The following is a 26,273-nucleotide window of genomic DNA, read 5'->3' as shown; positions in this document are numbered from 1 at the left end:
GAATACAATTTATTGTGATTTTGAGATAATTTTCCAATTAAAAGAAACTATGAGCCAGGTTTATTCTCTTTTTCATAGAGCCTTAAGTGAAAACAACAAAACTGAACAAAAATTTAAAACACCAACAGATTAATTCACATGTTTATCCTTTAACATTACAGTGTTAGCATTTGACAAGACATTCTCAGAACAGTGAATGGATTTATGGACAATCCATGAGGCAAACAATGTGCATTACCCTTAATCCAAAAACTAGAGCTCTTTGGAGCCAGAAGATGCAGGTCATTCTAGAGGCAGAAGTCTCAATCATCGAAAAGCATGGAAAACATGTAACAACAAAGTGTACACTTAACTAACAATGAGAACTGTCTGTAAGCATCTTCTGTTAAGTGATTGTCCATCGTAGTGATGCCACGGGAAGCAGGAGAGAAACTTCATCTTTGCTCAGATATAAAAGCAAAGGACATGAAACAATCCATTAGCTTTGCTACTTAGCAGGAAATCTCTTGTTAAGGCAGAGCAGGAGAGAAGGGAGCCAAATGCAAGATGACCTTCCTGTGAGTACACCTGCAGGGATGTATGGGGTGGGCTGGCCTGGGGTTGTTACTTTGTCCAGGAAATTTACGAAATGGAAATATTTATCCAAATTATTTCAAGCTTTTTCCTTTTTAATTTTAGCTCTATTGTCATCTGTTCCAATCCATCTCCTACACGCTTTAAAAGTCTCATTTTTCCTCTGTCATTTATTTTCTTTTTTATCTTTAACTTTTCCACTCATTTCACTGCATTTCTTTTCTGCAGTCTCTCAACTTTGAGAATAATCTGACAGATGGTTTTAAGAGCTGCGACTTTTTTAAAACAGAAACTATAATAAAATTATTTTATTTTCAACACCACTGAAATGCCGTGATCCATCATCTGAGGAGATTGGCAGGCTTCTTCCTTACTCTCCTGCATTCCCACGTAAGCTGTCAGCCCTGACAATCAAGGTTTAGACATAAAAATCCACAAATCTAAGGGGGGAAAAAAAAAACCCTTCTTTCAGCCAACAATGTCATTCTCTATTCCCAAAGGATCATTTTACCAAAGTAACAAGCAGGTGGCAAACTGTAAGCGATCACCAACAATCTGCCTCTTCTACGTCCTGGAAGAACCTGCACCAAACCGAAAGGGCTGCTGGACCTGCCCCTTAGGGAGGCACGAAGCTCCCTCGCATCTCTTGCGGCAGGCGTATATGCCTGAGTGCAGCCTCCAGAACCCGAAAGAGTCACAGATTATGGTCTGTGTCCCAGCATGCCCTTAGGGCTCTGGCAAGGGGGCAGGGCCCTGCCAATCCACCTCCGGGCAGTAGCCAGGAGCCGCCCATGTGCGCCCTGTGCCCATTGCTCCCAACCGAGGCGCTTTCCCTTCACCAGCTAGTGAGGTCGACCAGCTAGTGAGACCACCAGAACTCATCTTTGTAGGGTTGATTCTGTTTCCGCAATTGTCTTAAATTCCACAGCACCACCCAGTAAGTGATTGATCCCAGCAGCCCTCCAGAATCGGGCTAGCACACTGACTTTTGGCTCTTCAAATTATTTATAAAGGTAGGGGCCCTGCAAAATATGTTTTCACACCTCCCAACACACACACACACACACACACACACACACACACGCCATAGTAGCAGCTTCGTGCACCAATGCAGATAAAACCTGCAAGGCACCTGCCTCCTAGACCAGTGACAGCTCCAAGGCACTTCTAGGAGCCAGTCATTCTAAGATCCAAACTAGCTGTGTGCTTAGGTTGGATTTAAAAGATTTGTGATGGAAACCCAAGGAACCTCTTCACCGACTTGTACTACCCTCAGGATGCTCCATCAAGTAGGGACAGGGCCACCAGGCCTGTGACAAGACCACAGGCAGCACTGGTAGCCCACAGGCAAAGCATCAGTTATTAGGGCAACAACGGTCTGTCCCATAAGCACACCCTGGTCGTCTACAATGGCAGCCCCTGAGTAACAACACCTGATTCATAAATTCCCTTCACTCCAGCCTGTGTGGGGTGAGAGCAGATACAATGCACTAAGATGGGCCGGACAAGAATGGCAAATGATCACCCTCACCTTTCGGCCATTTGCAGCCCTAAATTTCTCCACATGAGTTATATTCATATTTTTGCTTTCTGGAACAGAGTATATGTTTCTGCCTGTGAACTCCAGACTGTGTTCACACTGCTCCGAGGCAGCCCTTCACTTTAACTCAGCTTTGCCAAACAACCCTCCATTGAACCCTCTTCTCACTAAAAGGAATAGGTGTACCCCATGCAGCAGTGGCCTCTGCTACAGGACCATTGCAGGCTAGAAGGAAGCCAGAAAAGGAAGAACTATTACAAAGCTGCCTGTTGTTTGCACCCATTGCTCTGCAGTTGGAGCAAAGCTTCCCCTTTTGTCTGGCTAGCTCTTTCTTGGGAAATATCACTTTGATGGGCCTTATGATTTTGCAAAATGAGTGCCCAAGGCCCTGTCCGACAGGAGAAGTAGTGACCGTGATTAACTAACCTGCTGTGCATCATAAGAGGAAAGGCTGCCTTTACCAAGAAGAGGGAGACTTCTCCTGGAAGCCCTTACAATGATACTCGGCAGAATTATAGCAAATTATTTGCAGTCTTCACATCAACTCTGTAATTTTTTTCTTTTTTTTTTTTGGCCACACCGTGAGGCATGCGGGATCTTAGTTCCCCAACCAGGGAGCGAAACCTCACCCCCTGCATTGGCAGCGTGGAGTCTTAACCACTGGACTGCCAGGGAAGTCCCAACTCTGTAAAGTAATATTACCTATACTTTTACAAGTAAAGAAACTGACATACAGAGCAGATAGACTAACTACTCTACACAGCTAGCAAGTCATCAAGTCAGAATTCAAGCCTTCAGACCCCAAGCTCAGGGTCCTTTGGACATTAACAGTGTTGCCTCTTATAATAATGTTGCCTTTTCAACTTCTCCTTAGAAGCATGCTTAATTTTTCTGCAAACAGTAAGTCTCATCACATTCTTAGAGAATGAATTGAGTCCCAGAATTCTCGTAGACACTGCAGGCCAGGCATACAGTAGGCACCTAATAAATATCTGTTGATTTATATTGACCCTGCCTGTATTTTAGGACAAGTTAGAGAAGGTAAAAATTTACCAAATTTGAACAATTCAGAGAAGCCTTATGTGACTCACCACAGTTGACATCTTTTACTCAAAGGGCTACATATGGGACCACAGATCAGCGGCCACTGGGTGATTTTGAAGGATCTGATCCACAAGGAATATAGTTTCTGGAAAGAGAGACATTGGAGAGCCAAATGCAGCTTGTTTTGGAATTGAGCACCCTTGCCAAGGCTTCATTTATAAATAATGGAGGGCTAACTTCCTGGTTGCAATCCTAAATGGGCAGGCTACCTGTATCAGGTTGCCAACAACCCTGATTGCAAGTACCTGAATTCTGTGTCTGCTGACAATTCCTGGTTAATGTCTCCAAAATTTTTTTAAAGCAAGAATGAGAGCTCTAGCCAAGATGCCTCTATTTATTAAAGAAGACCTGTTAAATTAAAGCCATTCTTAAATACCCCAAAACTGAGACATTTGTTGACACGGTCCACGCAAACTATTGCCTGCGGAAATAGATTAGCTTTCTCTGGAATCATAACATGTATGCAAAGAGACACCTAGTGGACAAACATGTAAGTACACTGTTTAGCTTGAGACCAAAGACTGAAAGATCATTTTGAAAGATCATTCTCACTCTGCTTTTGATTTCAATAGAGCATTTTTAAAAACTACTAGAATCATAAAGCTGGAAATCTAAGCTTTAAAAAAGACTATTTTGTGTTTATTTCTAAAGGAAATTTTTGCTCTTTACTGTTTTTTAATTAGATTATCATACTGCATAAAGTCTTGAGAAGTAACACAAAAATTAGAGTAGAATGTTATTGGCCAGCCACTTGAGTTCACCTTTCTCTGAAGTCGCGTGTGCTTATTTTTTTTGTTTCCATCTCTTTATAGACTTTGTGTATGAGATTTTCCATTTGTCTTTGGGTTGTTTTATTCTTGCTTTTAATTAAGTAAAGCCAAAGACGTTTTTTCCAGCCAGCTTCCTGTGGTCCGCCCAGCTTCCTGTGACCTGCCTGCTCTCTTCATTTTGCACTCTCTCACCCACACCTCACCTACACACTGTTTTATACCCATCTTCTCACACTCAGCTTACATCTGCACCTGCCACCCTCCCACTGCCCTAGATGACTTTAACCTCAAAAGTCTGTCATCACAAGGAAACAAGGAATTATTTATTTTTTCCTGACACCATTTTACTGAAATTTGGCTTATGTCAAACGTTTAGAGGAGAAAGGTTTTTTTTAATTAAATAGATAAGTTTAATTTCAATGGGTATGAACTCACAGACCCCAACCCATAGAATTTTAAATCTGAAAGAGAAACACTTGTTCTCAGGGAAGCCAGATTACATTTACAAAGTCCAGTCACTCTAAGACTGCTGGACCAGGAAAAGCCAAGCCACGTGGAGAGTCCCAGGAGAACAAAGTGCTAGGAAAAGGAGGACCTAAGGAACACAGACGTGTGGATGAAAAAGTGATCTTGGGGCTTCCCTGGTGGCGCAGTGGTTGAGAGTCCGCCTGCCGATGCAGGGGACGCGGGTTCGTGACCCGGTCCGGGAGGATCCCACATGCCGCGGAGCGGCTGGGCCCGTGAGCCATGGCCGCTGAGCCCGCGCGTCTGGAGCCTGTGCTCCGCAACGGGAGAGGCCACAACGGTGAGAGGCCCGCGTACCGCAACAACAACAAAAAAGTGATCTTGGAAGCGGATCCTTCTGTCACAACCACTCCAGCTAAAACCACATGAATCAGAGAAGAACTGCCAAGCCAAGCTCTTCTCAAATTCTGTCCTGGGCAAAACAAAGAGGTCCTCACTACCATTTTCAGTAAGTAAGGTGGTCCTTCTTTCTTCCATCACATATTTGATGGTAATATGTTGAAACCTTTTCTTGGATATTAGGAATAAACCAAAGATGCTGAACATTGTATCAGAAGAGCTCATTAAAAATTAGTAAGCATTACAATAATTAAAAAATAAGAAATTAAGATTGTCAATATTTTCAGATGATATGATTTTACATATGGAAAAGAATCTACATGTGAATTATTTAAACTGAAAAGTGGATATAGAAGGGTTGCTAGATACCTGCCCAATATGTAAAAATCAATAACTTTTCTACATGCCAGCAACAGATAGCATGAAAATAAAATTTATAAGAAGATACAAATATAACAACATCATTAAATTCCAAATACATTAGAATGACTCTAACAAAAGACATGTAATACTTCTGTGAAGAAATCTATAAAGCATTATTGAAAGAAATTAAAGAAGATACAAACAAATGGAAGGATATGTCATATTCATTAATTAGAGGACTCAAGATTGCAAAGATGGAGCTTCCCTGGTGGCGCAGTGGTTAGGAATCTGCCTGTCAATGCAAGGGACACGGGTTCAAGCCCTGGTCCGGGAAGATCCCACAGGCCGTGGAGCAACTAAGCCCGTGCACCACAACTACTGAGCCTGAGCTCTAGAGCCCACAAACCACAACTACTGAGCCCGTGTGCCACAACTACTGAAGCCAACACTCCTAGAGCCCATGCTCCACAACAAGAGAGGCCACCACAATGAGGAGCCCGCGCACCACAACAGAGTAGCCCCCACTCGCCACAACTAGAGAAAGCCTGCACACAGCAACGAAGACCCAACGCAGCCAAAAAATAAAATAATAAGTAAATTTTTAAAAAAGGATTGCAAAGATGACTATGGTTAGTGCTTTTTCTTTGTTGTTAATTTTATTATCCTATTGGCCAAAAGATATTATCTTACCTTTTCTTCTAGAACTTCTGTTGTTTTGCCTTTCATTTTAGATCTATAATCTACTTGCAATTGATCTTTGATTCTGGTTTCAAATAAGGGTTAATTTTCATTTTTAAAATGAACAACCAATTTTCTCAGTATCATTTATTGAAAATACTGTCATTTCCCCATTGGTTCTAATCATAAAGGAAAAACTTGATAAGTTGGAACCCACTAAAATTAAGAATTTCCGTTTACCAAAAGACAACAGTAGGGATTGTAAAAGCAAGTAAATGAATGAGAAAAGATATATGCAGTACATATAACCTATACAAGGCTATATACCGGAATGCATAAAGAATTTCTATAAATCAGTCAGAAACAGACAGAAAAACCCAAGAGAAAAATGAGAAAAAACTTAAGAGCCGTTTCACAAATGAGGATATCAATTAGCCAATATATGTATGAAAAGGTGCTTAACCTCATTACCATTCAATGAAATACAAGGTAAAACTGTAAAGAAACATCATTAAACACTGGCCAAAATCATGAAGTTTTAGAAGACTGACAATAACAAGTACATTGTAGAGCCAAAGAAAACACTCAAACACTGCTGTAGAGAGCGTAAATTAGGACAACCATTTTGGAAAACTGTTGGGCAAAATCTGCTAAACTGACCACATGCATAGCCTATGACCCATAAGTTTTACTCTTAAATGTACATGCATCAGATATGCACGCACATGTACACTGAAAACATGTATAATAATGTTTCTAGAAGCTTTATTAATAATAGAGAAAATGTTAAAAAAAATAATCCAAATGTCCATAAACAGGAAAGTAGATAAATAAATTGTGGATTAGTCATACCATGGAATACTACTTAGCAATAAAAAAGGGGAAACTCCATATCTCACAGTCATATAATATTGAGAGAAAGAAACAAGACACCAAAGAATATACACTGTATAATTCTGTTTATATAAAATAATAAAACTGACAAAACTAGACCTCAGTGTTTAGCAAAGTACACCTGGGTCACTAAATTATACAGGAATGCAAGGCAGTAATTATCACAAATGGCGGGAGAGTGGCTACCTTTAAGGGAAGGCAGGGATTATTTATTAGAAGAGGCCAAGACGTGATTCGGGCTATCCCAACAGTATCCTATTTCTTGACTCAAGTAGTCGTTACAAGAATTTTTGCTCTGTGATAAAGCATCAAGCTATTCAAATTAGTTTTGTGCAATCTATGAATATTATAGTTAATATAATATACGTTATATTTCAAAATAAAATTTATTTTAAAAAGTAAGATTTAGCAGTATGTTATCTAAAAGAAGAAAAACAGAAAACAGAAGGATGTGAAATGTTAAAATTTAAAAGATGGAAACAAATATACAGGCAAACATGAACAAAGAAAGCTGTGATGACAATTTTAATATCTGAAAATATAAAATTCATGGTAAATATATATATATAACAAAAAATACAATCAGAAAATATAACCTTCATAGACATATAAATATATTGCCTCAAGCAAGCACAACTCATAGAACTGGAAAGAGAAATATATAACTTGACAATTATAGTTGAAGATTATAGCACACATCTCTCAGATATCAATAGCTTAAGCAGACAATAAATAAACAGAAATGTAGATGACCCAAATGACACAAATTAGTAAATTTAGACACACAGAACTCTATACTTGAGAAACAGAGAATAAACTCTCATTTTCAGCACACATGGTATATTGTCAAAAATTGACAAAAGTACTGTATTACAAAGGAAGTCTTGATAAATTTCACAGAACCAGTTTAACACAGATTATGTTCTCTGGCTGTAATGCATTAATTATAGAAATTAATAATGAAAACATAGCTTTAAATAGTCTACATGTCTGGAAACTAAATCTTGCACTACTAAAAAAATTGTATAGATAATCAACAAGGACCTGTGTATAGCACAGGGAACTCCACTTGATATTTTATAATAACCTATGTGGGAAAAGAATCTGAAAAAGAATAGATATATGTACATGTATAACTGAACCACTTTGCTGTACACCTGAAACTAACACAACATTGTAAATCAGCTATACCCCAATATAAAATAAAAATTAAATTTTAAAAAAGAATTAAGGAAATCAAATGGGAAATATTTAAAATTTATCACCATTGAAAACACTACATATCAAAAAAGTTTTAGGAAACACAGCTAAAGCATTTTTCAAAGGAAAATTTATACTTTAAATGCATTTATCAAAAAAAGAAGGGTTGAAAACAAATAAGTTAAGAGCTTAACACATGAAACGAGAAAAATAGCAAAATAACAAACCCAAGATAGAAATAGTAAAAATAAAGGCAGAAATCAATAAAATAGAAAAATATAGAGAAGATTAATAAAACACAAAGGTAATTCTTTGAACAAAAATTAATAAAGTAGAACTCCAGCAAGACTGGTAAAGTAGGAAAAACTAGATACAAAATAAAAACTTCTGAGTTATACCTCTTAACCTGCCAATTATTCAGCCTGAAACTGTTAACATCAAAAACTTTCATTTGGATGCAGGTAAATAGTTAAGAAAAAATCTAATATAGAGAGATTACCCAATTATCCATCTTGCAACCTGCTCTCCTGAAAGAAATAAAATATTCTTTGCCAAAGTCTAACATTTTTTCACACATTGATCAGTGGGAGTAAAAATCTAACTGAAAATGAAATAAATTATTCATAAAATCAGAGAAAATTATTTTCCCCATAATTTTTTCCAGGCAAAATTACTTTAACATTTAAAAACTAATTATAACATATCGGACTACTGTATACATGCAAAATTCAGAATCAAACAAATTGGAAAATTACTGTCAGGTTTCAGATCTGCTGCTTTCTTCCACCTATTAATCTTAGGCCCTTTTAATACAGACTGCCATTTCTGAAAGCTCACTAGAAGAATCTTTTATTGGTTATTTATTAATTTTTGTCAGACCAGCTCCTTTTACTTCAAGGAATTGCCTCTTCCCCTCCTTGAGGCACTGTCAATCATATGGTCCCACATTGCCCCAAACAGGAGCAAGCACATGGCTTAGGTTTGCCAATCATTCATTCATTCGTCAGATATGTATTGGCTGACAGTTTTATAGCCTGAAGATACAATATTGAACACAATAGATAAAACCTCCTGCCCTCATGGGGCCTACATTTCATGGGGATAGACAAATAATTAATAAGATAAGTAAGTAAAATAAATGGTATATTAGACTGAGATAAATGGGGAAAAATAAAATAGGGGAGAGTATTAGAGAGGGTTGTGATTTTTAAATGGGTAGATAGAAATGGACTCACTAAATAGCCAATATTAGGGTAAAGACCTGAAAGAGGTGAAGAAATAGCCCATGGCTATCCAAGGGTGAAGCAGCCCAGCTTTGGGGAACGGCCAACGCAGTGGCCCCAGAGTGGGACTGGGAAGGTGTCTGGCATGTGTGAGGCATAACAAGGAGGCCAGCACGGCTGAGGGTGCAACGGAAGGAGAGTGGCAGCAGATGAGGTCAGAGGGGTCATGGGAAGTCAGATCATGCAGATCTGACTTGGTCTTGGTGGTCTTTTTTTTTTGAGTTAGGAATTAATATTAATATTATTATTGTAAAGTCAAGGAGAGATTTGAATTGAGAATTATGTAAATTATTTAAGGTCATACAGCTAGTAGGTGAGAGAGCCAGGTCTGAACTAAGGTCATGTAGAGTAACAAAGAGCAACTGATTCTTCTTTATAAACATCACTGATATAAATCTACCTCTCTTTCATTCTCACTGCTCCAAAGTGTAGTTCAGCCCATCATCACTCGGCCTAGACCACTTTAGTGGATCTCCCTTATCTTGGTTTGTATGTCTCCATTTCATCTTTAATACTGCTACCAGATAAATCTTTCTAAGATCTGATCATGTCAATTAAAAACGTTTCAAAGGCATCTCATTAACTATATGACGTGCTACAAATTTGTCAGTGTGGCCTTCCAGAAGCTGCATCCTTCCTCTGTCTTGTATCCTCTCTTAGATCTTAGTGGTCTCTTAGGCAATGGTTGAAGACTCTAGCTTCCCTTGAATCTTTCCAGGCAAGCTTTGTAGGGTTTTGATCTGACAAACACATTAACAGCTCTGGCTCTAGCCAAAATACTGATGCGAGCAAGGATATTAATTGAGAAACCAGTTAAGAGGCTCGCACAGTCATCCCGAGAAGATGTTAGAATGTCTTGAGCCAGAGCAGAAGCAGTAGAGGCGATAAGAAATAGATGAATCAAAGTACTTATCCTCTTTGACACAATGACCAATTCAGAAAGGAGCACATGAACCTACTCAGGCTAATCAGGAAATTCTGCCTAGAGAATTAGGAAAAAGACTTGTCCTTTTTTCTGGGATTTTAGTCATGAGTGCAATGCAAACCCAGAGTTAGCAGTAGCCATCTTGGTTACCTGGTGGAGAGAATAGAGAATGAAACCAAAATAGTGGGAATCAGAGCTCAGAGAGAGAGGGAAAATAATAATCTTCCTATGCCACAAAATGCTGAATCAGACATATTTTTAAAGATGTACATTTGAATATGTCTTGTGAAATTTCAGAATTTTGAAGGTATGCAGAGAGGATAAAAAGGTATTTATCTACAAAGAAACAAGAATAAGAATGACATCAGATTTCTCATATGCAACATGGAATGTCAAAGATGTTGGAGCAATGCCTTGAAAGTTCTAAATGAAAATAAATTTTCTACATAAAATTCAATATCCAGTCAGACACACAATCAATCATGAGATCAAAATATCTTCTCAGGGAGAGACCTGAAAGATGGCGGAGGAGTAAGACGTGGAGATCACCTTCCTCCCAACAAATACATCAGAAATACATCTACATGTGGAACAACTCCTACAGAACACCTACCGAACTCTGGCAGAAGACCTCAGACTTCCTGAAATGCAAGAAACTCCCCATGTACCTGGGTAAGGCAAAAGAAAAAACAGAAACATAAGAATAGGGACCATGGGCTTCCCTGGTGGCGCAGTGGTTGAGAGTCTGCTTGCCGATGCAGGGGACACGGGTTCATGCCCCGGTCCGGGAAGATCCCACATGCCGCCGAGTGGCTGGGCCCATGAGTCATGGTCGCTGAGCCTGCGCGTCCAGAGCCTGTGCTCTGCAATGGGAGAGGCCACAACAGTGAGAGGCCCGTGTACCGCAAAAAAAAAAAAAAAAAAAAAGAATAGGGACCAGACCTGCACCTCGGGGAGGGAACTGTGAAGAAGGAAAAGTTTCCACACACTAGGAAACCCCTTCACTGGCAGAGATGGGGGGTGGCAGGGGGGAAGCATCGGAGCCACAGAGGAGAACACAGCAATAGGAGTGCAGAGAACAAAGCAGAGAGATTCCTGCACAGAGGATCAGTGCCGACCAGCACTCACCAGCCTGAGAAGCTTGTCTGCTCACCAGCCAGGGCGGGTTGGGGGCTAGGAGCTGAGGTTCCAGCTTCGGAAGTCAGATCCCACGGAGAGGACGGGGGTTGGTTGTATGAACACAGCCTGAAGGGGGCCAGTGCACCACAGCTAGCTGAGGGGGAGTCCTGGAAAAAGTCTGGACCTGCCTAAGAGGCGAGAGACCATTGCTTCGGGGTGCGCAAGGAGAGGGGATACAGAGCACCGCCTAAACGAGCTTCAGAGACGGACGAGAGCCGCGGCTATCTGCGTGGACAGCAGAGGCGGGCATGAGAATGCTAAGGCTGCTGCTGCAGCCACCAAGAAGCCTGTGTGCAAGCACAGGTCACTATCCACACCTCCCCTCCCGGGAGACTGTGCAGCCCGCCACTGTCAGGGTCCTGAGATCCAGGGAGAATTTCCCCAGGAAACACACGGTGCGCCTCAGGTTGGTGCAACATCACACTGGCCTCTGCTGCCACAGGTTCACCCCGCATTTGGTGCTTCTCCCTCCCCCCGGCCTGAGTGAGCCAGAGCCCTTACCTAAAGCAATTAGAGAAAGGAGAACAAAGAAACCCCAAAGTTAGCAGAAGGAAAGAAATCATAAAGATCAGATCAGAAATAAATGAAAAAGAAATGAAAGAAACGATAGCAAAGATCAATAAAACTAAAAGCATGTTCTTTGAGAAGATAAACAAAATTGATAAACCATTAGCCAGACTCATCAAGAAAAAAACGGAGAAGACTCAAATCAATAGAATTAGAAATGAAAAAGGAGAAGTAATAAGTGACACTGCAGAAATACAAAGGATCATAAGAGATTACTACAATCAACTATGTGCCAATAAAATGGACAACCTGGAAGAAATGGACAAATTCTTAGAAAAGCACAACCTTCCAAGACTGAACCAGGAAGAAATAGAAAATATGAACAGACCAATCACAAGCACTGAAATTGAGACTGTGATTTAAAATCTTCCAGCAAACAAAAGCCCAAGACCAGATGGCTTCACAGGTAAATTCTATCAAACATTTAAAGTAGAGCTAACACTTATCCTTCTCAAACTCTTCCAAAATATAGCAGAGGAGGGACACTCCCAAACTCATTCTACGAGGCCACCATCACCCTGATACCAAAACCAGACAAAGATGTCAAAAACTACAGGCTAATATCACTGATGAACATAGATGCAAAAGTCCTCAACAAAATACTAGCAAACAGAATCCAAAAGCACATTAAAAGGGTCATACACCATGATCAAGGGGGTTTATCCCAGGAACGCAGGATTCTTCAATATATGCAAATCAGTCAATGTGATAAACCATATTAACAAATTGAAGGAGAAAAACCATATGATCATCTCAATAGATGCAGAAAAAGCTTTCAACAAAATTCAACACCCATTTATGATAAAAAATCCTCCAGAAAGTAGGCATAGAGGGAACTTTTCTCAACATAATAAAGGCCATATATGACAAACCCACAGCCAACATCATCCTCAATGGTGAAAAACTGAAACCATTTCCACTAAGATCAGGAAAAGACAAGGTTGCCCACTCTCACCACTATTACTCAACATTGTTTTGGAAGTTTTAGCCACAGCAATCAGAGAAGAAAAAGAAATAAGAGGAATCCAAATCAGAAAAGAAGTAAAGCTGTCACTGTTTGCAGATGACATGATACTAGACATACAGAATCCTAAAGATGCTACCAGAAAACTACTAGAGCTAATCAATGAATTTGGTAAAGTAGCAGGATACAAAACTAATGCACAGAAATCTCTTGCATTCCTATGCAGTAATGATGAAAAATCTGAAAGAGAAATTAATGAAACACTCCCATTTACCACTGCAACAAAAAGAATAAAATACCTAGGAATAAACCTACCTAAGGAGAAAAAAGACAAAAGTTTTCGGTATGCAGAAAACCATAAGACACTGATGAAAGGAATTAAAGATGATACAAACAGATGGAGAGATATACCACGTTCTTGGATTGGAAGATTCAACACTGTCAAAACGACTATACTACCCAAAGCAAACTACAGATTCAATGCAATCCCTATCAAACTACCAAAGGCATTTTTCACAGAATTAGAACAAAAGGTTGCTCAATTTGTATGGAAACACAAAAGACCCCGAATAGGCAAAGCAATCTTGAGAAAGAAAAACGGAGCTGGAGGAATCAGGCTCTTGGATTTCAGACTATACTACAAAGCTACAGTAATCAAGACAGTATGGTACTGGCACAAAAAAAGAAATGTAGATTAATGGAACAGGATAGAAAGCCCAGAGATAAACCCACACACATATGGTCACCTTACTTTTGATAAAGGAGGCAAGAATATACAATGGAGAAAAGATAGCCTCTTCAATAAGTGGTGCTTTGAAAACTGGACAGCTACATGTAAAAGAGTGAAATTAGAACACTCTCTAACACCACACACAAAAATAAACTCAAAATGGATTAAAGACCTAAATGTAAGGCCAGACACTATAAAACTCTTAGAGGAAAACATAGGCAGAACTCTCTATGACATAAATCACAGCAAGATCCTTTTTGACCCACCTCCTAGAGTAATGGAAATAAAAACAAAAATAAACAAATGGGACCTAATGAAACTTAAAAGCGTTTGCACAGCAAGGGAAACCATAACAAGACGAAAAGACAACCCTCAGAATGGGAGAAAACATTTGCAAATGAAGCAAGTGACAAAAGATTCATCTCCAAAGTTTACAAGCAGCTCATGCAGGCTCAATATCAAAAAAAAAAAAAAAAAAAAAAACCAATCAAAAAATGGGCAGAAGACCTAAACAGACATTTCTCCAAAGAAGATATACAGATTGCCAACAAACACATGAAAGGATGCTCAACATCACTAATCATTAGAGAAATGCAAATCAAAACTACAATGAGTTATCACCGCACACCAGTCAAAATGGCCTTCATTAAAACATCTACAAACAATAAATACTATAAAGGGTGTGGAGAAAAGGGAACCCTCTTGCCTTGTTTGTGGGAATGTAAATTGATACAGCCACTATGGAGAACCATATGCAGGTTCCTTAAAAAACTAAAAATCGAACTACTATACGACCCCGCAATCCCACTACTGGGTATATACCTTGAGAAAACCATAATTCAAAACGAGTCAGGCTTCCCTGATGGCGCAGTGGTTGAGAGTCCACCTGCCGATGCAGGGGACACGGGTTCATGCTCCGGTCCAGGAAGATCCCACATGCCGCGGAGCAGCTAGGCCCGTGAGCCAGGGCCACTGACCCTGCGCGTCCAGAGCCTGTGCTCCACAATGGGAGAGGTCACAACGGTGAGAGGCCCGTGTACCGCAAAAAAAATAAAATAAAATAAAAGAGTCATGTACCACAATGTTCATTACAGCTCTATTTACAATAGCCAGGACATGGAAGCAACCTCAGTGTCCATCGACAGATAAATGGATAAAGAAGATGTGGCACATATATACAGTGGAATATTACTCAGCCATAAAAAGAAACAAAATTGAGTTTTTGTAGTGAGGTGGATGGACCTAGAGTCCATTATACAGAGCGAAGTAAGTCAGAAAGAGAAAAACAAATACCGTATGCTCACACATATATATGGAATCTAAAAAAAAAAAAAAAAAAAGGTTCTGATGAAGCTAGGGACAGGACAGGAATAAAGACTCAGACGTAGAGAGTGGACTTGAGGCTGTGGGGAGGGGGAAGGGTAAGCTGGGACGAAGTGAGAGAGTGGCATGGACACATATACACTACCAAATGTAAAATAGATAGCTAGTGGGAAGCAGCCACATAGCACAGACAGATCAGCTCAGTGCTTTGTGACCACCTAGAGGGGTGGGATAGGGAGGGTGGGAGGGAGACGCAAGAGGGAGGAGATGTGGGGGTATATGTATATGTATAGCTGATTCACTTAGTTATAAAGCAGAAACTAACACACCATCGTAAAGCAATTATACTCCTATTAAGATATTAAAAAAAAATGATGGTGACTAATGGGTCATGAGTAACAAAGTTTCAAAGGCAGTTGCTAGGTAATTGGAAGTGGTAGAAAGTACATACTGGGGAGAAAAGTGATTATTATTACTATTGTTTCTTCGCTTCATAGAAAAATAATAGCTCTTGAATTAATATACTAATATTTTCTGAAAAATTACTACTATTTCATTATATCCATGGAGTCACAAAAGAAGGTATTCTTGATAGATAGCTATGAAAAGAATGCTTCTCTTGTATTCTCTGGCAAGTTATAAGCAGAGTTAAACTAAACAAGTGATAGGTGTCCCAGTGAGGAACTAAGACATTCTTTTTGAATCATTTTATAAACAGGAAATTAAAGGAATAATGAGAAAAATTAGATACATATTTGTAGAACTCCAGTCTTACCTAGCTCATTAGGGATGAACTTTAAAGATGAGAACATCTTAAGATTATTTTACTTTTATATTGATATAATAATTACTAAATATAAATATTTCATTATAGTCCTTAGTAAATTTATATTAGTAAACGCCTCATTTCTAGAACTTTCAATTTACATATGGGCATCTAAACCCATAGTTGCTTATAAAATAGATTCTTCACATAATTATAGTTCTATGGTACTTTGACAGTTTGGTATGTCCCTGACCACTAAGGGGCTCAAACAAGATAATTCCATAAATAAATTGCTTTACTAAGCAGCTCTCCTACTGAAATGTAATCGCCGTCAAGAATCCGTTTTCAAGGGAAATCCAGAGGACCAAATACAGTTGGTTATTTATGAATACCATTAGCTTCTCTCTGCATTAATCCTAGCCTCGGGGTAAATATACCTAGACTATTATAATTTGGTTCACAAATTAGAATAACAAAGTGGAGTACGGGCTGTTCAGGTCATGAATATCACCAAAAGAAAGAATTAGTTTTGAAGAGTTCTCAATTACATACCAAAAAGTTAGGCACTTCCTCGTTCCAGGTCTGTTGCTTCTGATCTGTGCAAGAAAAAGACAAGAAAGAGGTCATCAGATTTCTGCCAGGACTCAACTGCCTGGGAGGAAGTCAGAGTCCTACGACATCAACCCCAAGAAGAGGCAGCAAAAGAGTAACTTGCTCATCATAATAATTACCCAGTGTCTCTCCTGGAGAATGAGACAGAAAGTTGTATCTCATAGAAAACAGGAAAACTTGGGTAGTAAGCTAGCAGGAAATCATTAAACTGAGATTCCCCCAGAATTGAACATTTTCTAAAAGATAAAATGAAAATAATATTCTAATCTCTTGAACATTCCTCAAAATACATTTCCGCTTTTCCTTTTTTTTAATTTTTATTTTTTATTGAAGTATAATTAATTTACAATGTTTCAGGCGTACAGCAAACAGATTCAGTTATAGTATAGATATATATTATGGTTTTTTATTGAAGTATAGTTGATTTACAATGTTGTGTTAGTTTCAGGTGTACAGCAAAGTGATTCAGTTATACCTATATAAATATCTATTCTTTTTTAGATTCTCTTCACACATAGGTTATTATAGAATATTGAGCAGAGTTCCCTGTGCTATACACTAGGTCCTTGTTGTTTATCTACTTTATATGTAGTAATGTGCACATTTTAATCTGAAGCTCCTAATTAATTCCTCCCCCCCTTCCCCTTTGGTAAACATAAGTTTGTTTTCTATGTCTGTGAGAATATTTCTGGTTTGTAAGTAAGTTCATATGTATTTTTTTTATGTTCCACATATAAGTATTATCATATGATATTTATCTTTCTCTGTCTGACTTCACTTAGTATGATAATCTCTAGGTCCATCCACGTTGCTGCAAATGGCATTATTTCATTCGTTTTTATGGCTGAGTGAGGTAGGTATTTTTTTTAAGAGTTTTTGATGTGGACCATTTTTTAAAGTCTTTATTGAATTTGTTACAATATTGCTTCTGTTTTATGTTTTGGTTTTTTGGCCACAAGGCATGTGAGATCTTAGCTCCCTGACCAGGGATCGAACCCGCAACCTCTGCATTGGAAGGTGAAGTCTTAACCACTGGACCACCAGGGAAGTCCCAAGGTAGGTGGTTTTAATCATCTTTTCTTTTTGGATGGAAATCTATCCAAGTGTATATAACCAGTAAGACTACTTCTGTGGCCAAAATTTAAGTATAAAGATACTGTAAATATCATACTGCAGTAAAAAACCCTCTATTTTCATGTCAAATACATCTAGACATCGTTTTTTCTCTCCTACAACCTGCACTCCACATTGTTCACACTGTGTGGCTTAAAGTTCCAGTTTTGTTATTTTAAATTGAAAAGTAATGTGACATTATGTTTTATCTAAATATTTTCCAACTATAATGATTTGAAATTATAATAGTTCACCAGAAACAATGTAAAAGTAGATGAATGTTAGCTGTACTGGACGCCAAGTCATTGACTTCTGTTCAAGTTTGTCTTTGCACTTAGCGTACCTAGTAATAAACCAGCTCTTTCTTTCTCCCCGGAACAAGATTTCTACTTCCCAAAACAGTGAAAACAGCATTGTTTCACATTGTAGTAATTAGCATTTGTACAAGAACTCCATAGTATATTAAATTCGTTTTAAAATTTTTCTTTTTACTGTTGGACCTCACAGTCCTGGTATTGTTTAGTTGAGGGCCAAATCAAGAAAATTTGGGGTATCAGTGTATGTAACTTGATCACAGCCAGCAGAATGAATCTCTAACTAGACATTCCAGCCAGAAAGAGCACAAAGAAGTTTTCCCAACCTCTAAATCAAGAGAACTGACAGGGGTAAAAGCCAGACAACTTTTATAGTAATACTGAAATTTAAAAAGCAATGCCACCCACGTCCAGGTAAATGTGACTGCAGATGCTTATCTGGGTGGTATTCAGACTCAGATTACTATCTAAATCATTTTGAGCTTGGGAAGATCTTGTAGAAATCGGGTGCTATTTTCCACTGATTAAAACCACTTTACCACCTCCAGAAAGCCTCATGCTGAGAGGACAGATCAAGATCCATTTATTCTAACACCCATGCACAATTTCTCTAACACTCAATGATTTGAATATCTCATTTCAAAGGAAAAGAGTAATTTCAAATGCCTGAATAATGAGAGTGATATTCTTGTCCTTGTCTAGTGCACAGTTTCATAAGGAAGCAGAAGCAGAATCCTGAAAACACCCAAAGCAGGAACAAAAGGAACAAAATTCTCTTTTCAACTTTCACAGAGTTCTGCAAGTGTAACATCATTTTCTTTTGAGGAAAAAAAAATCTATAGCCCCTCAAAAGAAAAATCTATATCTTAGCCCTAGGAAAAGCATTATTCTTCTCCTTCACTTAAATTCATTTTCTAGGCCAAATACAGTAAAGAAAGCTGCATTTGAAGACTATGCCTTGAATACATAAATTGTAGGCAGACAAAAAGAGTGATGAAAAATGTTTCAGCAGTGAAGTCTTTACTAAAACATGTATCATTCATTTTGTGCCCCACCAACCCTCAACAGACTCCTATTGTCTTCAAATAACAATAAGAGAAGCTACCTGCAGTTAATCATTGTAATTTCCTAAGAAATAAAGACTGATGTCTATTGAAAAGTATTCCAATTATGTCTTTAAAAATGAGTTCAAAACTGTTAAAATTACTACCTTAAATACTATATTAACCTCTACCAAGTGTTATTAGTTATTCCCACGATCTTCTTAGAGCAAAAAGAATGACATTCGTGCCTAATTTTTTTATTCAGTAAAAATGCAACTTGGAGATGCCACAATCATTTTTAAAACTTTGCTCAAGTTCAATGTACTTAAGGTGTAATCTAACCCTTTTCTATTACATCCCGAGAAGTAATTTCTCTGATTAAAAACAAAAACACTGGCAAAATCCGTTTTATTGCATCACATAAAATCAAACTATGCAACCACTTGAAAATAAGCAGAAGATAAGCAGAGAGAAGGGATCTCACAAAAGCAACGATGATGAAAATAACAATAGCCAACGTTTATTAAACGCTGTTTATCACTTTGTTTGTGCTGGCGTATGTCAAATGCTGTACACGCATTAATCATTTAGTTTTCACAACTCTGTGAAGTTGGTGCTGTCTTTATTCCCATTTTACAGATGAAGACGACTGCCCTGAAAGATGCAGCTCTGGCTGGCATCCTCTGCTCTGTGAACAGCTACCACCCCAATGCTCATCGGAGGCTGCCTGCACTACCCCAACCTCCTCTAGACACGCCCACCAACACACACACACACACACACACACACACACACACACACACACACACACTCACACACACACACCTGTTTCTGATCAGTACTTTGATGAGCACTCTCCACAGTGACATATGCTTTCCTTTGACCGTATCTCTCTCCCTCCAGAACCCACAGACACCCTAGAAGAGTGATTGTGCAGGGAGGGGTAGAGAACAGGAAGGATCTGGGTTAGGAAACTCTGTACCCACAGCCCAGCTTCCTCCCATGCTGCCAGACTTCCCTCATCTTAGCTTTTGCCAGGCACCCAGGGCTCTCCCTCTAGTCCAGGTCCTTTTGGAAGCCTTCTGTCCATCAGTCAAGTCTGCCATGTCTAAACCAAAACTGCAGATAAGTTTAGCCCCTCTTTCCCAGGGTTCTTGGACCCCATGCAGTGCACCTGGTCATGCCTCTGAGTCCTTTCTGAAGCTACTTGGCTGTTCACCAAATGCTCTCAGCCAGCCAGGAGTGACCCTGCTGTGACATGCACACGTGTATGAGCGGTTGGTTGGCTGCAGCCTAACTTTGCCAGTTGTGTTGGCCAAGTCTCATCCTGACATGGTTCGAGAGACTACATTCCAAATGATTAGCTACATGAAGGAGGTAAAGTTCATGACTCTCAAACTTTCCTGTGCTTTGATTATTGATATGCTGTCAACTCTATGTACATTTGATGAGAATGAAGGGAAGCACGGGGAGAAAGAAAAGAAAGGGGAAGACAGCAATTTGATGGTGTGTTATTTTAGGTCTCTGACCAGCCAGAGGGCGGCAGGAGGCCAGGCATGGGAGGCCAGGGAAAGAAGCTGCCACAGAAGCGGATATAAAGAAGACAGGCAAACACGAAACACAAAAGTCCCTTCTCAGCTTTATCATTCCTTATTCTGCTTCTCCCAGAAACCAAAACCACATATTTTACCTATGTCTGCCCTCCCTAAAGCACCATCACGCTCCCCAGAAACTCCCATGACTGCAGGTTCATTTGTGTCACCTCCTGCACCTAGAAAGACTCCCCTTCTGTACCTCTCACTGACAAAAATGTGTATTCCACCTACAATGCTAATTCGTAAATATCCGCATCAGTGGTTTAAAGACAAAGGAACATTAAAGGAGAAGAGGCTGCCAGGGACCTCCCACCCACCTCCCGATGCTGGGAGGGAGGGATGGAAGGATGGGATGCACATGCTAAACGCAGGTTATACAAGACGCTTTCCCCTTCTCTTCCCTATTGGTCTAGAGTCACTACATTTCTAGTTGTTTGGTACTTCTTGCAAGAGCAGACTCCTGATTCACCACCTCTACCATAAGCATGTTTTTAAACCCAAAGTTGACAGGCACGTCTGACATGGTGCCTAGTATTGAGTGTTGGAAGGAACAAGGTGTCTTCGGGACCCTTGTTCACCATGTCCTTACTCCAAGGTTGGCTCTGCCAATAACTCCAGCATCTATTCTACTTTTCAGAAAATGAAATTTTTGATATTAAAACAATACATATTTGCATTGTTTTAAACTTTAAAATGCAAAAGAAAAAAAGTTGAAAAAAGAAAACAAAAGTCACCCATAAGCCCAAACTCCAGAGATACCCGCTCTTAACTTGTGTATTCCTGCTCCGTTTTCTTGTATCCATTTGGAAACTCTGTAATGTAACAAGGGATATTCTACATATACAGCTTTGGGTCTACAGAGCCTAAAATTAGAGCTCTGCGCGAATGGGGATTAGAGCTAATATTTGAGCTACGTGACAAGTCACATTTAGATCTTTTAATCACAGCAGAGACCCTGACATTCCACTAACTTTATCAGGCATATACGAGATTTTGGACAGCACCCTAAAGCTCTCAAGAGCATTCTTTTCTTATCTCAGCTGTTGAGCAGGAGGTCCTAGGGTACAGAATAATGTAAAAGTCCACATGGACATTCTCAGCATTTGAAACCAGCACGTAAACACAGAAGTGCTTTCGAGAACAAGACCAGTAACTTACAAGGCTCAAGGATTGGCGCCGTCTCAAATATGCATTGTTTAACATTTCTGTGTTCTTTGGGGAAAAAAGCTGCATCATGACAGAAAGCAAAGATTGTTTCACTCAAAATTCACTGAAAAACGTGGGATTCAGGATCATCTGGCTCTATGTTAGAGAACTATAGAAAATTCTTCTTAGGAAAAACTTTGAGGTCATATTAGAAAACATATTACAATGATATTTCATATGCACACCACTTTGATTTAACAATTTCTCAAATTGTCCCCAAAATATCTTTTTAAATTTGGTTTGTAGAGAACGTCTTATTACTAACAAAGCAAATTTAAGCCGGCGGCTTAACTTTAACTTCACGAACATTTCATGAGTTATTATAGTCAATTATATCATCTCCAATCAAGAAGATATTTTTATTTGTGCATTCAAGAAACAGACTGTGCCCAGTTAATTCAACTGAAAAAATGACACAAACCCAAAGAGAGCAAAGGAAATACAGGGCGGCCTTCCTTTAAAGAATGAAGAACCATGAAGGGTCTCTTCTCCTTTCGATAGAAAATGAGTAATTCTTACTCAGGTTACCAGGGTCAGCCTCTCACAAACACACACATGTGTAATCTAAGGAAGAAAGATTGCCAGTGTTTCTATCTATTGCAGTATTCACCCCCAAAAGTTCTCAGGAAATACTATTTCTTTCACAGTAAGGTTGTGAATCATCCCTGCCTTAAAATGCTATTGTCAGTGGTTCTCCTTCTGAAACCTTGAACAAGCAATCCTCCCATGAGAGCTTCATGAACTTGCGTACCTGCTCTATGCCCAAGAGCAGGCAGAGTTCTAGGCAGGGAGAAGAGACCAAGGAGGATGCAGACAGCCTGGGTGAGCTTAGCAAGTCCACACTTACTGGTTTCACCTTGAACTGCAGGCCATACTTTCATTCCAAGAAAAGGTTCCATGACTTTGAAAAAAATGTTTTTTAATTCTTTTGAAAATTGTGACTCTATACTATTCTCATTATTCTATGTCTGAATAATTTATAAAATTCATAGTTGGATTACTACATGAAAAATGAAAACCCATATCTAGAATTGTTATAAATCAGTTGAAGCTAATGCAGATGTATTATGCTTCTGGTCTACAACCTCACTGCTCATTTTCTAAGCCTCCATGCCTGGAGGAGGGCGTTCCTCCCACTATGATTTCTAGTGTTATGTATTCCTTCCCAGAAAGAAAAAACAGCTCCTCTGCATCTCCATTAAAAATAAAATGCAGCCGGGACTTCCCTGGTGGTCCAGCAGTTAAGACTCCGAGCTTCCACAACACGGGACACGGGATCGACCCCTGGTCAGAGAACTAAGTTCCCACGTGCCACGTGGTGTGGCCAAAAAGTAAAAAAAATTAAAAAATACAATAAAATGCAGGTTTGGCCTCTTTGTGGGTAAAGTCCAAAGCAGAGGATATTTTAGGTTAAACACAAGCAGAGTGTTCTTATTTATTCTGATTCTTCAACTGAGTCTCTGAAAATATTTATTTCCAACTTATTTGAACATAGGTATTGAGAGAAGTGGCTTTTTCTCTTAAACAAGCAAAGTAGATACTCCCCCAAAAATACAAAGTCAAAAACATAAACATGGTGCTTCCCATAGGCTTTGAAGAAGCAGACGTTTCATGCCTTTACAACTCACTCTTCTCTTGGATGAAATAGACACTTCCCTTCGTAATAAAATAAGAATTCTTGTATTCGAAACAATAGCTTTTATTGTTGCAAGCTACGAGTGGCTTTAATGGAGAAGTTGCCTTGATACCTGACCCCTGAAAAGAAGACTACAGATCAACAATTCTAAACCCAAAGTGAGCATCTTTGTTAGACGTAGCTTCTCATGTAATCTGCTTATAGTCAATGTATCTATAAAACAAGTTAACTCGACCAATTACCAAAGCCTATATTTTGTAGCTAATTATCTTGGGGCAGTCACCAGAAAATTACATCAATGAATTAAAATAGTCCATGTGTGCTGAACTAAGAGTTTTAGCGTTGAAATGATCATATGGTTCTAGATCTTCCAGGTTAAAATCACTGAAGCCATATGCTATGGTCTGTGTGTCTATGGCCTTAAACACCCTTTCATCTGTGAATTGAAATAAATCCCATACTGTTCCAAGTGGCTTTTTCCCATTCTGATCTTAGGCTGGTGTGTTCTGAGATATTTGTCTTATTGGGACCTGTGGTAAGATCATACCCCTGCAACTGGGAATGAGATCTTCCCGGAAGACGGCATATACTTCCCATGTCTACAAACTTGGAAAAACTGAGATTCTGAGATATGGTAAGAAAAATTGTCCTCCTCCTTCTTTTCTTGGCCTGCTCTCTTGAGCCTGAACTCTAAGGAATCTTACTAGAAGGCTCTATGGAGGTGCTGCAAAGACAGCCACAGCCATATGTAGACAGCCCTTGGAGTAGGCTGTGAGAGAGGAGAACAAAAAAGCTCTCACGAGGGTGAGCTGTGGCCTATGATTTCAAACAGCAGGCATATAAGGAGGGATATACCTGCTTTGTAGTTACCAGGATATATTTATGTTTCTTACAATCTCTTCTTTGTACAGTTAGGTTATAGCCAGCTGTCAAGTGTGGTAATAACTTCCAGTGACACTCTACTTTCCATTGGCCAATTCACCTGGCACAGTGATATGATGGCTCAGGACCAGAGATCATATTACAATGTAAACAGGTCATGTGTCTCCCTGTGCCTATGGGTAGTGGAGGGAGACAGGGTTTCTAATGAACAGAACCAGAAGTAAGTTTGGGGGGAATTCTTCCTAATTTTATAGGTCACAGGTGAAAGAAACTTGAAAGAGAAATCCTAAAATTTTACATTACCAGCAATAAACTGTGAAGGCAAAGAGGTTTTTCTGAACAATCAATAAAAAACAATTCTGATCAACTTATGCTAGACAGACTGGATTACCTTTCTATGTTCTCTCAAGAAAAATGACTATAAAATCATTATCATGTGAAGAGGCAACAAAAAACATGCAGCTAAAAATGTAGGGGGAAAGGATTTTAGAGATATGTCAAGCAGTTAATTTTTAAACGATCCTGTTTTTCTGACTAATGTGCTATTTCTGGTATTTTGTGAGCTTTTTAAATTTTGAAATTTATTGTCATTTCTGTCATGTCTTTTAAATACTGAGTTTCTTTACAACTTTGTCTTTGTAAGTTTGTATCATATTTCCTAAAAAGGACCCTCGAAATTGTATAAGCTTTGGGTCTTACAAAATCTGGGTCCACCCTGTTTATCTCTGATTTCTCACATTAGAGCTTGGTCTCAACTGATACATTACAGCTTGGTCTCAACTCATACATGATGGGAGGAGGGGTTGAGGGGAGGAATTGGGGACTGTGACCATATTTGGGTCGTCATCCTGGGACCATGAAATGGTGGTAGCTAGAGATTTGTGATGTTTCCAAAGGGCATGAGAATCTTGGGTATAAGAATTCAGGCTATATGATCCAGGCATCCCTCCAACCTTGAAATATTAGCATTATATTTAGCTAAATGTGCTTGCAGCTTTCCTATTCTCCAAGTTATTAAAGCATTTGTTTAATCTGCATCATAGAATAGCTGCACTCCCATGCTTGCCAAAAGCGTTAAATCCAACTGGCTGGTTCTCAATCCATGTCAAATGCTCAGTTACAGTAAACAATATTTATATAATATGATTAAAGGCATATCTATTACTCTATATTGCAGAGTTATTTTTTCTCAGAGTACTGAGAACTCAGGAGGTCTGTGATTCCCTGAAATTGAATGCAGAATTTAATGTGTGTCTGCATTTATAGCTTTCATCAGCGTCTCAAAGTGGTCCATGACATGTAAAAATTAATAATGACTAATCTACATTTCAAGAATAAGTACCTCCAAGGAGGTGGTACTAAAAGTAAATAAATAATACTTTATACCTCCAAAAGGTTAAAAAAATTTACACTAGATAGTTTAAAATCCATTTCTACATGTAGTTGGGCCAGTAGAAACATATGTTGGTAATTTACACTGAGAAATTATAAGAAATAGCCCAATAAAACAAGGGAAGTTTTCAAAAGTACTGTTAATTTCATTCCTCAGTGTATCATTGCTATGGACTGAATGGTGTTGCCCCCAAAATCCAGATGTTGAGACCCTAAACTCCAATGTAAAAGTATTTGGAGATGGGCCTTTCAAAGGTCATGAAGGTAGAAACCTCATGATGGGTTTAGCGTCCTTAGAGAAGAAAAGAAAAGAGAGAGATCACTCTCTGTCCACCCTGTGAAGACACAGCAAGAAGGTGGCCGTCTGCAAACCAGGAAGAGAGCCCGCACCAGAACCCAGCCATGCTGGCACCTTGATTTGGGAATTCCCAGCCACCAGAATTGTGACAAATACTTGTCTGTTGTTTAAGCCACCCTGTCTATGGTATTTTGCCATAACAGCTCAAGCTAAGGCAGTCATTACAAGGCAAAGCCTATAGAATAATTTTTTCTCTAGTTTTAGTAGAGAAAGAGTTTGGCATCTCAGGAGGTGTGATCATGAATCTATAACTAATTGTTTTTTACTCTTCGCATTGAATGTTAAACTTAGAATCAAATTTGCCATTGTACTCTAGTAAAGGTCTAGAACTTTCCCACATACACTTTGTATATTAACTTTACTCCAAAACACCTTTTACATTTCATACCAACCTTTTCT

The 26,273-nt window shown here is 39.0% G+C and overlaps 1 protein-coding gene across 10 annotated transcripts in view; it reads right to left on the bottom strand.

Moving 5' to 3' along the window:
- The window catches only part of IPCEF1 (interaction protein for cytohesin exchange factors 1), a 183,154-nt gene that overhangs the window by 111,865 nt on the left and 45,016 nt on the right, over positions 1–26,273 (bottom strand). For all 10 annotated transcript variants that reach the window (XR_004476519.2, XM_033404499.2, XM_033404489.2 and 7 more), the window contains one exon: positions 16,276–16,319. The gene's annotated coding sequence lies outside the window, so the exon portion shown is untranslated. The remainder of the gene's footprint in view (positions 1–16,275; positions 16,320–26,273) is intronic.

The sequence above is a fragment of the Orcinus orca genome, chromosome 12, assembly GCF_937001465.1.
Source record: "Orcinus orca chromosome 12, mOrcOrc1.1, whole genome shotgun sequence".
NCBI classification, from domain to species: domain Eukaryota; kingdom Metazoa; phylum Chordata; class Mammalia; order Artiodactyla; family Delphinidae; genus Orcinus; species Orcinus orca.
The sequence above is the reverse complement of the archived record's forward strand: the minus strand, read 5'-3'. Positions and strand labels throughout refer to the sequence as shown.